Genomic DNA, 12,223 nt, shown 5'->3' with positions numbered 1-12,223 from the left:
TCATTAATTTATCCAAATTAAAGCCATAAACATGTTCCTAGGAAAAACCAGCGGATCCCTTATCGCCACGTACAATAATCAACGATTCTTGATGGAAGTACTTAGTTACGTCTATTTTATTAGCCCCTACATAGACCTCGTAGGAAGAGCCAAAGCCGACCAGACAAAATTGTAACCCTTATACGATATTGGGTTTAAAGATCAAACCATCTTTCGTGTATCATCAAGTCCATATCTCACTATTATAAATCAAGCTAATGGACCCTTAAATTATTGACTTGATCTCGATCCACTAATGTAAGTGACTAAAGGTCCGAACGTAGATCCTATTTATATGGCACACTCACACTCTAGTGTAAGGTAAGGGCAAGGCGTAAAATGACATGAAGTCGGCTCCCGATGGTGTAGATTGTCCATCCTAACCCAAGTCAGTCCTCTCACATAAGATGACCCCCACACACCTATGACGATCTTGGTCTAATAAGGTATTAAGATCCATGGACCACAACTCTCCTAGGTCAACGACCGTTGTGTCCAACCTTAACTTCTCGAGGATTACCAGTGGAATCACTCCTCAATAAACACAATGAATAGAAGATGAGGGTAACATTAAATTAGTCTAAGGCATACCATATGTCCAATCTAAGACTCATGGTTGCTATGATCAACGGTTGAAATCCTCCCAATCACATCCACGTGGTTGCTGGATAAGGGAATGGATTGTTTTATAAGGCACTAACTCTGACATATTTCAAATCCAATTAGCTACATTTTGTGTTTGGCATGCCTAGATTTGCACGACAAATGGAATTAGAGGTATTTCAAATACTTCCTTTTGCGCTGTTTTGAAATCTCAAGAAAATGTTGTAATTCTAGTACAATCCAAATGAAATGCATTTTTTACTACATTTTTAATTCTAGAGAGTCACACCTGTAACAAAGGTGTTGCTGGGCTACTAATCCACTGTATGTGTGGCACGTTGATAACACCTCAAAACAATTCAATTGCCAACTACAACACTAAAATCATACCAACAGAATCTGAACCATATAAATGTTAGACATCTAAATGGATGGTTAGGAAAGATCGGTGAATTATTTGTTTGTGATCCTTACATTGGTGGCTCACCCCAAGGCTTGAAATTTCTTTATTTTTGGTCAAAGTATATATTTTAATGGGCTTATTATAGTCATTCTATGAAACATCACACACACACACACATTAATAGGCAATATGAAAGTTGATTTTGTTAATCAAATTTGGGTCCCATAAATATAGTGAAGAATTTCAATGCATTCTAAATAAAAGCTCCGAGACAAAAGATTTGGATTTGAGTGCATTTTCACCTAACACAATTTAGGATTCAAAATCACTTGCACCTCATTTTACACCTTGGATTTGGTGTATTTCAAATCCAAATAGCTATTTTTTGCATTTGACAACCTTAAATTTAGAAGTAAATGAATCAGAAGTATTTTAAATCTATATCTTTTGTGTGCGTTGAAATTTCACAAAAATGTTAAGAGTCATGTGTAATCCAAATGAAATGCATTTTCCCTCCCTTTTAAGGGCGGTAAAGTCGCTCATGTAATAAAGGTGTCTTTAGGCTACTTATTCACTAGATACATGGCACGTTGATAATACTTCCAAACAATCTAATAATTATCGGATGCAACACTAAAATCATATTAATAAAATGATACGAACCATCTAAACGTTGGATATGTAAATGGGTGGTTAATTAAAAAATGTCAGTGACTTGCTTGTTTGTGATCCTTGCATGTGACCTGCCCAGGGCTCCAAATTCCTCTTTTTTAGCTAGAGTATATATTTTAATGGACTTGTTATAATCATTCTATCAAATATCTCGCGCGCACACATACATACATTAATGTAAGATGTGAAAGCTGATTCACTAAATCAAATGCAAGTCTAATAAATGTACTGAAGAATTCAAATACCCTCTAAATACATGCTTCAGAACGGTAGATTTGAATTATATTACACTTCAACCAAACACAAATGAGGATTAAATCACTTTGCTTCCCTTGTAATTGTAATTTAGATTTCAATGCATCCTAGATCCAACAACCCAAGCGGCCCTAGATTCCAATATAATTTGGATTTGGATTGGATCGCATTCCAAATCAAAGCTTTCAAACGAGCGAGGACGTGGCGCAATTTTATTGACATGCAAAAGCAGTCGGAGGGGGGCCGCCAACTTTCAAGAGATTCTCATATTGACTAAGTGCTCAGCCTTTTGAAATCGGATTGCGTGCTAAGCTACTCAGCTGGTCTTATCATACTGATTAAACTATTTTGGGTCCACCGTGAATGCATATAGTTTATCCACGCCGTCCATCCATTTTTACATATTATTTTAGATGTTAAGCCCAAAATTGAAGAATATCCAAAGCTCAAGTAGACCATACCATGGGAAAGAGTGGAAGTATTGACTTCTATGGCTAAAACCTTTCTAAGTCCCACATTGATGTTTATTTGTCATCCTGTTAATAAAATAAAAAAATATAGATGAATGGAAAACACAAATATCAGCTTGATCTAAAACTTCCGTGGCCCCAAGAACTTCTCAACCGTAGACGTTCAATTCACACCGTTTCCGCTGATGTGGTCCATTTAAGCATTGCAAAGACTTCACTTTTAAGCTAAAGCACCATAAGTATCTAATAAAATGGATGGATGGAGTGGATAAAATTAATGAATGACGGTAGGCCCCACAGAGTTTACTCAGTACGCTTATGGTACTGAGTTACACAGTACGCAGTTCACTTCTCAGCCTTCTTAAACAGGTGTTCACACATTAATGAAATGGCGACACATAGCAGGAGTTTCCACACGAAAGTAACTCTCAGGGGACACGAAAGTACTCTGATTAAAGTAGGGGCCCCACTATCTAAATTGTGATGACACCAACAAGACACGGGAAATAGTCTATTGATTGTAACCTTCAATCATACTCCCATGTATTTGAAATCTTCCTATTGTATTTGTTTGGCACACTATATTAATAATCAACTTTAATCCAAAAGTAATTTTATTTGTAAAAATTTGAATTTAATTACTGAATCAATTTTTATATCTCCAAGCATTAATGTATGTAATGTTTGACACAATGGTTGTAATAAGCCTATTAAAATATATGTTTTGCCTGAAAATGATGACATTACGAGTCTTGGATGGGCCACAAGCACAAGATCATGTGTTAATGACCAACTAATGATTTTTAATAGCTGATTTACATGGACAATGTTAGAACGGTGTTGGTCATTATATTAAAATAATTATAGTAATGTAATTGATAATATAATTGTGTTGGGATATCATTAGTATGGCATGTGCCCAATAAAATAATAATATAGTGACACATGTTAAATATGCAACTCTTAAAAGGATTTTAAGTATGATATAAGCTCCCTTCTTTGAAGGGATTCGAAACCCTCACCTTGAGGTGCCAAACAACGAGGAGATTTGAAACGACCCGTGCATCAAAGTGCCCCAATGGCGTCTCAAGGCAAAAACATAAATGTTCTATCACTACTCTTTCACGTGGTGTGGTCCAACTAAGAATCAAATCTACCTATTTTTTGAGATCATGCCTGGAATGAGCTGGAAACATTGATGGACGACCAGACAAAACACGGACATCGTGGTGGAGCCCGGCCCATTGACAGCCATATCTGGAGCGTGTGTAGAATGTACTAGGCCGTGTGTCAGGCGGGACGCCCTCCAAACGACTCGGTCCACAAATCAAGCCTGCCAATGTACAGATCATACAAAGTACAGACTAGCCATTATTCTAAACCGTTGATTGTTTTTTAGACATGGGCCTTCAGCGTGACAGCCAGACATCCAGGTTGCAGATACCATCCATCCTAGACACGTGAAACGCTCTCACGTGTGCCAGCAAATGGAGCACGAGGAGAGGCTACGTGGGGGCCAGAGCCACGTACAAAAGGTTTAGACTCCTATGTGAGTTTTACACCATTTAAAAATGTTGACAGAGTCTTCAACCGTGCTTGTGGCTTAGTTTCGGGAAATCTAAACCGTCCAAATTGTTGACCCAGCCGTGGATGGAGCAAAGCAGACAAATTGCACTCAGAAGTTATTCCTAACAATCCATTTCATAGCCATTAACTAGAGTTGGGCACAAACTGACCTGATCTGAACTGAATCGAAGGCTTGGATCGGTGCGATTCGAGTTGGATCTTTCAAATCCTACCGATCATCGGATCGGGTTCAGATCGTGGTCAATCCGGACCGATCTGAACCAAATGGATCTGATCCGATCCAATCCGGAGTGATTCTTATGAATATTTATTACATATATTTATCTTATGAACGAGTTGGATGACAAATAAACATAATTGAGGCCTTATAAAATTTTCAATGGTGAAAATTAATACTTCTACTTTTTCTTGTGGTATGGTCCACTTGAGCTTTGGATATGTATCAATTTTGGGTTCAACCACTAAAATGATCTGGAAAAACGAATGAACGGCGTGGATAAACCACATGCATTCATGGTGGGCCCCAACAGAGTTTACTCAGTATGATAAAAGAGCCCACTGAGTTATGAAAGCGGATTTTTTGGTGTACCACACACCAACTATATAGCTGTTGTAGGTACGTGTCGTGCGAAGGCGAGTACTGACGCTCCTCGAGCTCCGAGTTGTAAGAACGGTTGAAAGGAGATCAAAGTTATATGGGCCCCACGGTGATGTATTTATTATATCTACACCGTTCATATATTTTTAGAGATCATTATCGAAAAAACGAATCATATCTAAAGATCATCTGGACCACACCACAAAATAGTAGCAGAGATAATGATTTTCACAGTTAAACAATTTGTGGGGCCCACCATAATGTTTATTTTCCATCCAATCTATTCATAAGGTCACAAAGACCTAAATTAAGAGCAAAAACAAATTTCAAATTAATCCAAAACTTTTGTGACCCCAAAAAGGGTTTCAATGGTAGACGTTCAATCCCCCACTGCTTTTTTAAATGTGGTCCACTTGATAGTTAGATCTGTCTTATTTTTCGTCTTAAGCCTTAAGACGAGCACGCAAATGGATGGATGGATTGGATATAACACATACCCCATGATCAGACCCACGGAACTTGCCGACGTTAATACAACAATGCATAGCTGCACTTTCGTGCAAGGCACGTCACGCAGTTGCACTTTCATGCATAGCACGTCAACACAACCGTGTAGATACGTGTCATGCAAAGGCGAGCGGAGACGTGCCTCGATCTCCAAGTACGAACGGCTCAAATGAGATCAAAATTACATGGGCCCCACAATGATGTATTTATTATATCTATACTGTTTATCCATTTTTCGTGATTATTTTATAGCATTTGAAAAAAAAATGAATCATATCTAAAGTTCTAATAGACCATATTGAAAATAGCAGCGAGGATAATGATTTTCACTGTTAAAAAATTCGATCCGAATCGTACCCAACCCGATCCGACTTGGTTTCTTTGACTGAGTCAAACTCGGTTCGAGTCAAGTCAACCGTGTATCGGATCAGTTCGAGTCAAATGTCCCGGACTCAGTCCCAGATCGGATCGAGTCCAGGTTAGCCCACGTAGATTTCAAACCGAATCGAGTTAGACCAAATCCGATCTAACTCGGTCTGATGCCCAACTCTATTACTAACTGGATAGATGCTAGATACGATTTCCTTCGACAATGGGTCCCAGATTCTGGATGGTCGAGACTGTTATATATCCGTGCCACGTGTGATGGGATGGATGCAGATTGCCTACTGACGTTGACAACAATAAGGTGATGTATGTATTTTATCCGGAGACGGATTGGCTACTCCCCCTGACACTAGCCCTATGGCTGGTGGTCGGTGCTCTGTGGGCCCCACCATGATGTATGTGTTTCATCCATTTTTACATATCATTTTAGGGCTTGATACAAAAATGATAGGGATGTAAATCTTAGGTGGACCACACCACTGGAAAACAATAATGATTGGATATCCAGCATTAAAATCCCCCTAATGCCCACTGTACTGTTTATTTGACATCCAATATGTTGATTAGGTCATAAAGACTCAGATGAAGGGAAAAAACAAATATCAGCTTGATCCAAAAATTTTATGGCCCCCAAAACATTTTTAATGGTCAATGTTCATTCAACACTGTTTCCTATATTGTGGTCCACTTGAGATTGAGATATACCTCATTTTTTCTTTCATACCATAAAATTATCTATAAAAATAGATGGATGGCATGGATGAAACACATACATCATGGTGGGGCCCACAAAGCACCGACCACCAGCCATAGGGGAGTAGCCAATCCGTTTCCATTTTATCCACGCCGTCCAGCCATTTTTCTGGATTAATTTAGAGCCCTCGGCCAAAAATGAAGCATATCCAAATATGAGGTGGACTACACAACGGAAAACAGTGGTGATTGAACCCCACCATTAAAAACTTACTACAGCCCACTGTTATATTTATTTGGGGGTTGTTGGCACTATGGATTTGAGGAGATTTCAAATCTCCTGACTGTTTGGCACTATAAAGTAATTGGGTTTCAAATATCCTCTAAGAGGAATTTGAAATCCACAGCGAAAGCTTAGATTACATCAAAATTTTTTCAAGAGTTGTGTGTGTAACATGTGTGTCACTAGACTATTACTGGTTGTTTAGCACCATGGATTTGGAGGAATTTGAGGAGATTTGAGAGGATTTCAAATCTTGCACCATAAAGTAATTGGGGTTTCAAATCCCCTAAAAGAGGAGTTTCAAATAGTAGATAGAGCTTGGATTACCTATAAAATTCTTTCAAGAGTTGCATGTGTAATATGTGTGTCACTAAACTATTAAACTATTGGGCACATGGCCCACTAATGATATCCCAAAACGACTAGATTATCAATTGCATTGCTATTAGTACTTTAATATGATGATGAGCACCGTCCAAACATTGTCCATGTACATCAATGGTTAAAAATCATTTGTAAGTCACTTGGACATGTTCTTATGCTTGTGGTCCATCCGATTCTTGGAATTTCATCATTTTCAAGCAAAGTATATATTTGAGTCGACTTATTACAACCATTATGTAAAACATTACATATGTTTACTAATTAGAAATATTAAAGTTGATTTATTAATTAAATTCAAACTCCCGTAAATATACCATATATAGCTACTTTTGGATTAAAGTTAATTCCCAATGTTTCAAATACAGGGGGTTTCGAATCCATGCTCTCAAACGGGCCCTTAATCTATTGGACACATGGCCTACTAATGATATGCCAAAATAATTAAATTATCAATTGTATCACTATAATTATTTTAATACTATTGATACAGTTTTCTGGTTAACCCTTCTTGAACCCTTGAGTACATGCACAATGAACAAAGCAAGGAAGACCCTGGTTAGAGGAGGGGACTCTCCTATGCCAAAGTTAGGAATCTGGGTTTGGTAGAAGTGGTTTAAGGGTAGAGACAGTACGTGTGCATACCTTTCACCATCGGGAATCCCCCTATTTATAGTTGAGGAGGAATAGTAATATAGAGAGATCCTCTCGGTTTAGTAGGCGCGTGTTGCAAATGAATTAGGACTCATAATACTTGGGATTCTCTCGAGATCCTCGACAAATATTTCGGGATTCGGAGTAACCGTGGATTACACTCCACAATCCTTGGAGAGAATCTCGGACCATTCCCCTAGATAAGGTCGATCTGCGGACACAAATAAGGTCGGGCGTCACTTGGATGTCAACACGGATGGGTCAGCCTTTGAATAAGATCGGATGAGTTCTTCCCTGGCAGCTGACCTATCCTTTTAATTAGAAAGAACATCTTTATAGGATGTCTTTGTGATGTTTAATTTCTATCGCCTTTAACTTCTTCACGAGTCCCAATAGCCTCTTTAATTTGTTTTCCGGAGAGTTCATTCTGGGTCGTGTCGACCTTGATCGTGCTGACCTATATTGTGCCGACCGTAGTTGTCATTAGCCCATTAGGTCGTGCTAGGTCTTGGTCTAGCTTGCTCCTATGGATCGGTCCACTTTTCCCCATAACAAATACAATGATTAACGCAGTCCAAACATTGTTAATGTAAATCAACTATTAAAAATCGTTGGTTAGTCACTCGAACATGATCTTGTGCTTGTAGCCCATCTTAGACTTGAAATTTCATCATTTTCGGGCAAAGTATATATTTGAGCTTATTATAACCATTGTGTCAAACATTACATACATTCACTAATTAGAAATATTAAAGTTAATTTAATAATTAAATTTAAACCCCTATAAATATATTATGTATAACTACCTTTAAATTAAATTTGATTATGAATCCAGGGTGCTCATATTGATTAGGTCACACATACCAAGTTAAAACATAAATATCGGCTTAATCCAAAACTTTTGTGTCCCGGGGAGTTTTTAACGGTGGGAATTAAATCACCATTGTTTCCTGTGGCGCGGTCCACGCGAGATTTAGATCTTCTATTTTTGAGATAATACCATAAAATGATATGTAAAAATGAATGTACGGCGTGGATTAGAAAACATACTTCATGGTGGGGCCCACGGAGCACCGACCAGCAGCGACCGGCTACTGGCACCGTCAGGCGTCAGTAGACAATGGCGTCCGAGGAAGGGTGTTTCCGTCATTTTCTATATAAGCACGGAAAACGGTTAGCTTTAACTTTTCCCTTTTTAGAAATCGCATTGCAGGCGGATATATTTTATTTTTGTGGCCAGAAGAATCTGAGGTAGCCGACAAATAACCGACACGTGGCTCAGTTCACAAGCATTGACCGATTGAGAAGGGAAGGACGCGAATTTCCTACTGCTCTAGTTGGAAGGAGCGCGTCCACCCCCCAAAAATCAATGGGACCCACCTTGATGTCTATATCCACTCCCTCCATTCGTTAAGACAGCTCATGTTTATAATTTTTCTTAAAAATCAGACAGGTTGAAAACTCAAGTGAGCCAAAATCACAAGAAATAGTGAAGATTAAACCTCCACCGTTGAAACCTTCTCGAGGACTAATAGAAGTTTTAGATCAGGCTTGTATTATTTTTTCCATTCATCCCGGAGGGAATTACCTTGTGAAACGAATGGATGGGATTTAAAAATCAATGTGGGCCCCAGGAAGGTTTCAATGTGGAAACCACTATTTCCAAAGATGTGGCCGAATTAAGCATTTTATCTGTTTAATTTTTAGTTCCAGTTGCTAACATAAGGTGGAGAAACTGATGGACGGAATGGATTTGTCACAGACATTTTGATATACGTCGCAGAGCATTTTGGATACACGGAACCCCTGCAGCACCAAATCCCCGTGCTGGCATCGCAAAATCAGGAATACCGTTACTGGAATCTGAGACTCTCTGGGTATTGGATTCCAGCTTTTGTACGGACAGCTTTAAGAGCGGTGACAGCAGTTTTTTTAAAGAAAAACTTTGATACTCTGGCAGATGTGATGGATGATACTCAGCCACTCATCGATTACTTACTTGAAACTTACACATTTGTATGTAAATAGTCAAAGTGAACCGTCCAGATTATGGATCCTAGATTACATGTGTCAAGAACCAAAAATTAAGTTTATTTGATAATCTTAATATCAGATTGGTTGACATTTATTGGACGGTTAAAATGAAAATTATTCAATGGTCCTCTCTGAACCGGAAATTGCCCGCAAATCAGATGTAATAATTGTTATATCCACCTAATTTTGAGAAATTAAACATTTTAGTCGGTTTAAATTGAGTTAATAAATGCCACGTGTATGGCTCCTGAGTAGCTAGTGTATCAAGCAACGTACGCGGCCGGAGTAAGAATATTATGTGTATTTATTTCGAGTCTTTTGAAGGCTTGTTCATGTCTACCTCAAAGTAAGGTGATGCTGAAAGAACTCACTAAAAAAAAATCAGTAGTCATTTGATACTCTGGCTTTGGATAACACTTGATACGCAGGCACATAGAAGGTACACGTGGCATTTACTAATCAGATTAAGCGGACTAAATAATGGAGCCCACTTTTTCTAAGCTGTTGTTGAAAAATTAATTTGATTGAGGAATATTAACCACTGATTTGTGGACACGTCGTATGAAATAAGACCAATGGATATTTTTCATTAACTGTCCAATAAATGTCCACCGATCTTTATAATCAGATGATAGAAATATTTGTTGGGGATATATCTAAACTGGTGCCCCTAATCTGGACGGTTAGTTTCAATTAATTGTATGCACATGCAATTTCACAGTCATTTCTAACTGCCTGCGTGTCATCTATCACACTCTGCCATAGTATCAAAGTATTTCTGTTTTCTCAAGATTATCTAGATTCCAACGCAAACAGTAGTCGGTGGCGTATTACATACGTGGCCGCATTGCTGCCACCAGCTCCGTGGCCGGTGGTCGGTGCTATGCCCTACCATGATGTATGTGTTTCATCTATTTTTACAGATTATTTTATAGCTTGGTACCAAAAATAAGAGGGATATAAATTTCAGGTGGACCACACCGCATGAAAACAATAGTGGTTGGATATCCACTATTAAAATCCTCCTAAGGCCCACTATACTGTTTATTTGACATTGTTGATTAGGTCATACAGGCCCAGATGAAAATAAAAAACTAAAGATCAGCTTGATTCAAAACTTTTATGGCCCCCAAATTGTTTTTAATGGTTGACCCTCATTCAACACTGTTTTCTATAATGTGGTCCACTTGAGATTTTTATATACCTCATTTTTGGACTCATACCATAAAATGATCTCTAAAAATAGATGGATGGCATGGATGAAACACATACATCATGGTGGGGCCCACATAGGGAGTAGCCAATCCGTTTCCCATTTTTGCATGATTTACACGCATTTCAAGTTCTGCCTGGTGGGGCTGATACTTTAGTAATCTAGACCGTTGGTAGACTATGTCCCACCGTGGATGAAATATTTATTTGAATAATTACTTGATTATGCAATTACAACCCTACAATTTACGGCATACGAATAGATGAGAAGTACAGTAACATTCAGCTGCAACGGTTGCAAATCGCCAGTTGTTTTTAAAGTTAAGACATGAGTGTATAAGTTTCAATTGTGGGCCCCACTACTATCTCATGTAAGACATGGCCCACTTGCGTTTTGGACGGATCTCCTATGTGAGCTGGTGCAAGTCTCGATGATCTGGAGGAGGTGTCTGATGCGCGGGCTTCCATGGAAGTCTATTATCTGCTGCCCTAGGTGGGGCCTACCATTTTGGAGGTGAGAAATCCACGGAAGCACCGGCTATCTAGCTAGTGTATTGACGTCGGCAAGTTCTGTGGGTCCCATCATCATGAGGTATGTGTGCTCGTCTTAAGCCTTGAGACGAAAAATAAGACAGATCTAACGATCAAGTGGACCACACTGCCAAAAGCAGTGGGAGATTGAACATCTGCCATTGAAACCCTTTTGAGGTTCACAGAACAGAACTTTCGGATTAATATGAAATTTGTTTTTATCTTTGTGACCTTATGAACAGATTGGATGGAAATTAAAGGTTATGGCAGGTCCTAAGAAATTTTTTACGGTGAAAATCATCTTCTCCGCTCATATTTGTGGTGTGGTCCAGTTGATTTTTGAATATGTTTTATTTTTGTATATATTCTAAAATGATCTCAAAGAATGGATGAACGGTGTAGATGTAATAAATACATCATTGTAGGGTTCATGTAACTTTGATCCCCTTTGTGCCGTTCGTACAACCCGGAGCTCGAGGAGAGTCAGCGCTCGTCTTCCCACGACACGTATCTACACCAGCTATATAGCTGATGTGTGGTACACTAGCCAATCCGCTTCCGAAATCCACTGCTTAACGCTTGGACATGAGCCCCACTTAGCTTCCGTCTGTGGTGCAATAGGGTTTGATTTCAATTGATATGGGGTTTACTTACAAAACGATTTAATCCATCATGTGCAGAACCATGTCTTGGCCCATGGCAGAAAAATTGGCAAGCTAACCCATGTGGGAAACAGTCGATCAAGATGGGAAAGTTCCACTATTAAAACGGTCAAATTTTTGTGGGTCCAACGTGGTTTGTATGGGCCCACTAATTAACTCATCTTACAAACAAGGATGAATGAATTCCAAGAAAATTAGGATATTACAAGGCTCATGTGGGCCACACCATGTGAATTTAGAGATTATAGGTAT

This window comes from Magnolia sinica, chromosome 3 (genome assembly GCF_029962835.1).
Source record: "Magnolia sinica isolate HGM2019 chromosome 3, MsV1, whole genome shotgun sequence".
Taxonomy (NCBI): Eukaryota; Viridiplantae; Streptophyta; class Magnoliopsida; order Magnoliales; family Magnoliaceae; genus Magnolia; species Magnolia sinica.
This window is presented reverse-complemented; position numbering follows the sequence as displayed.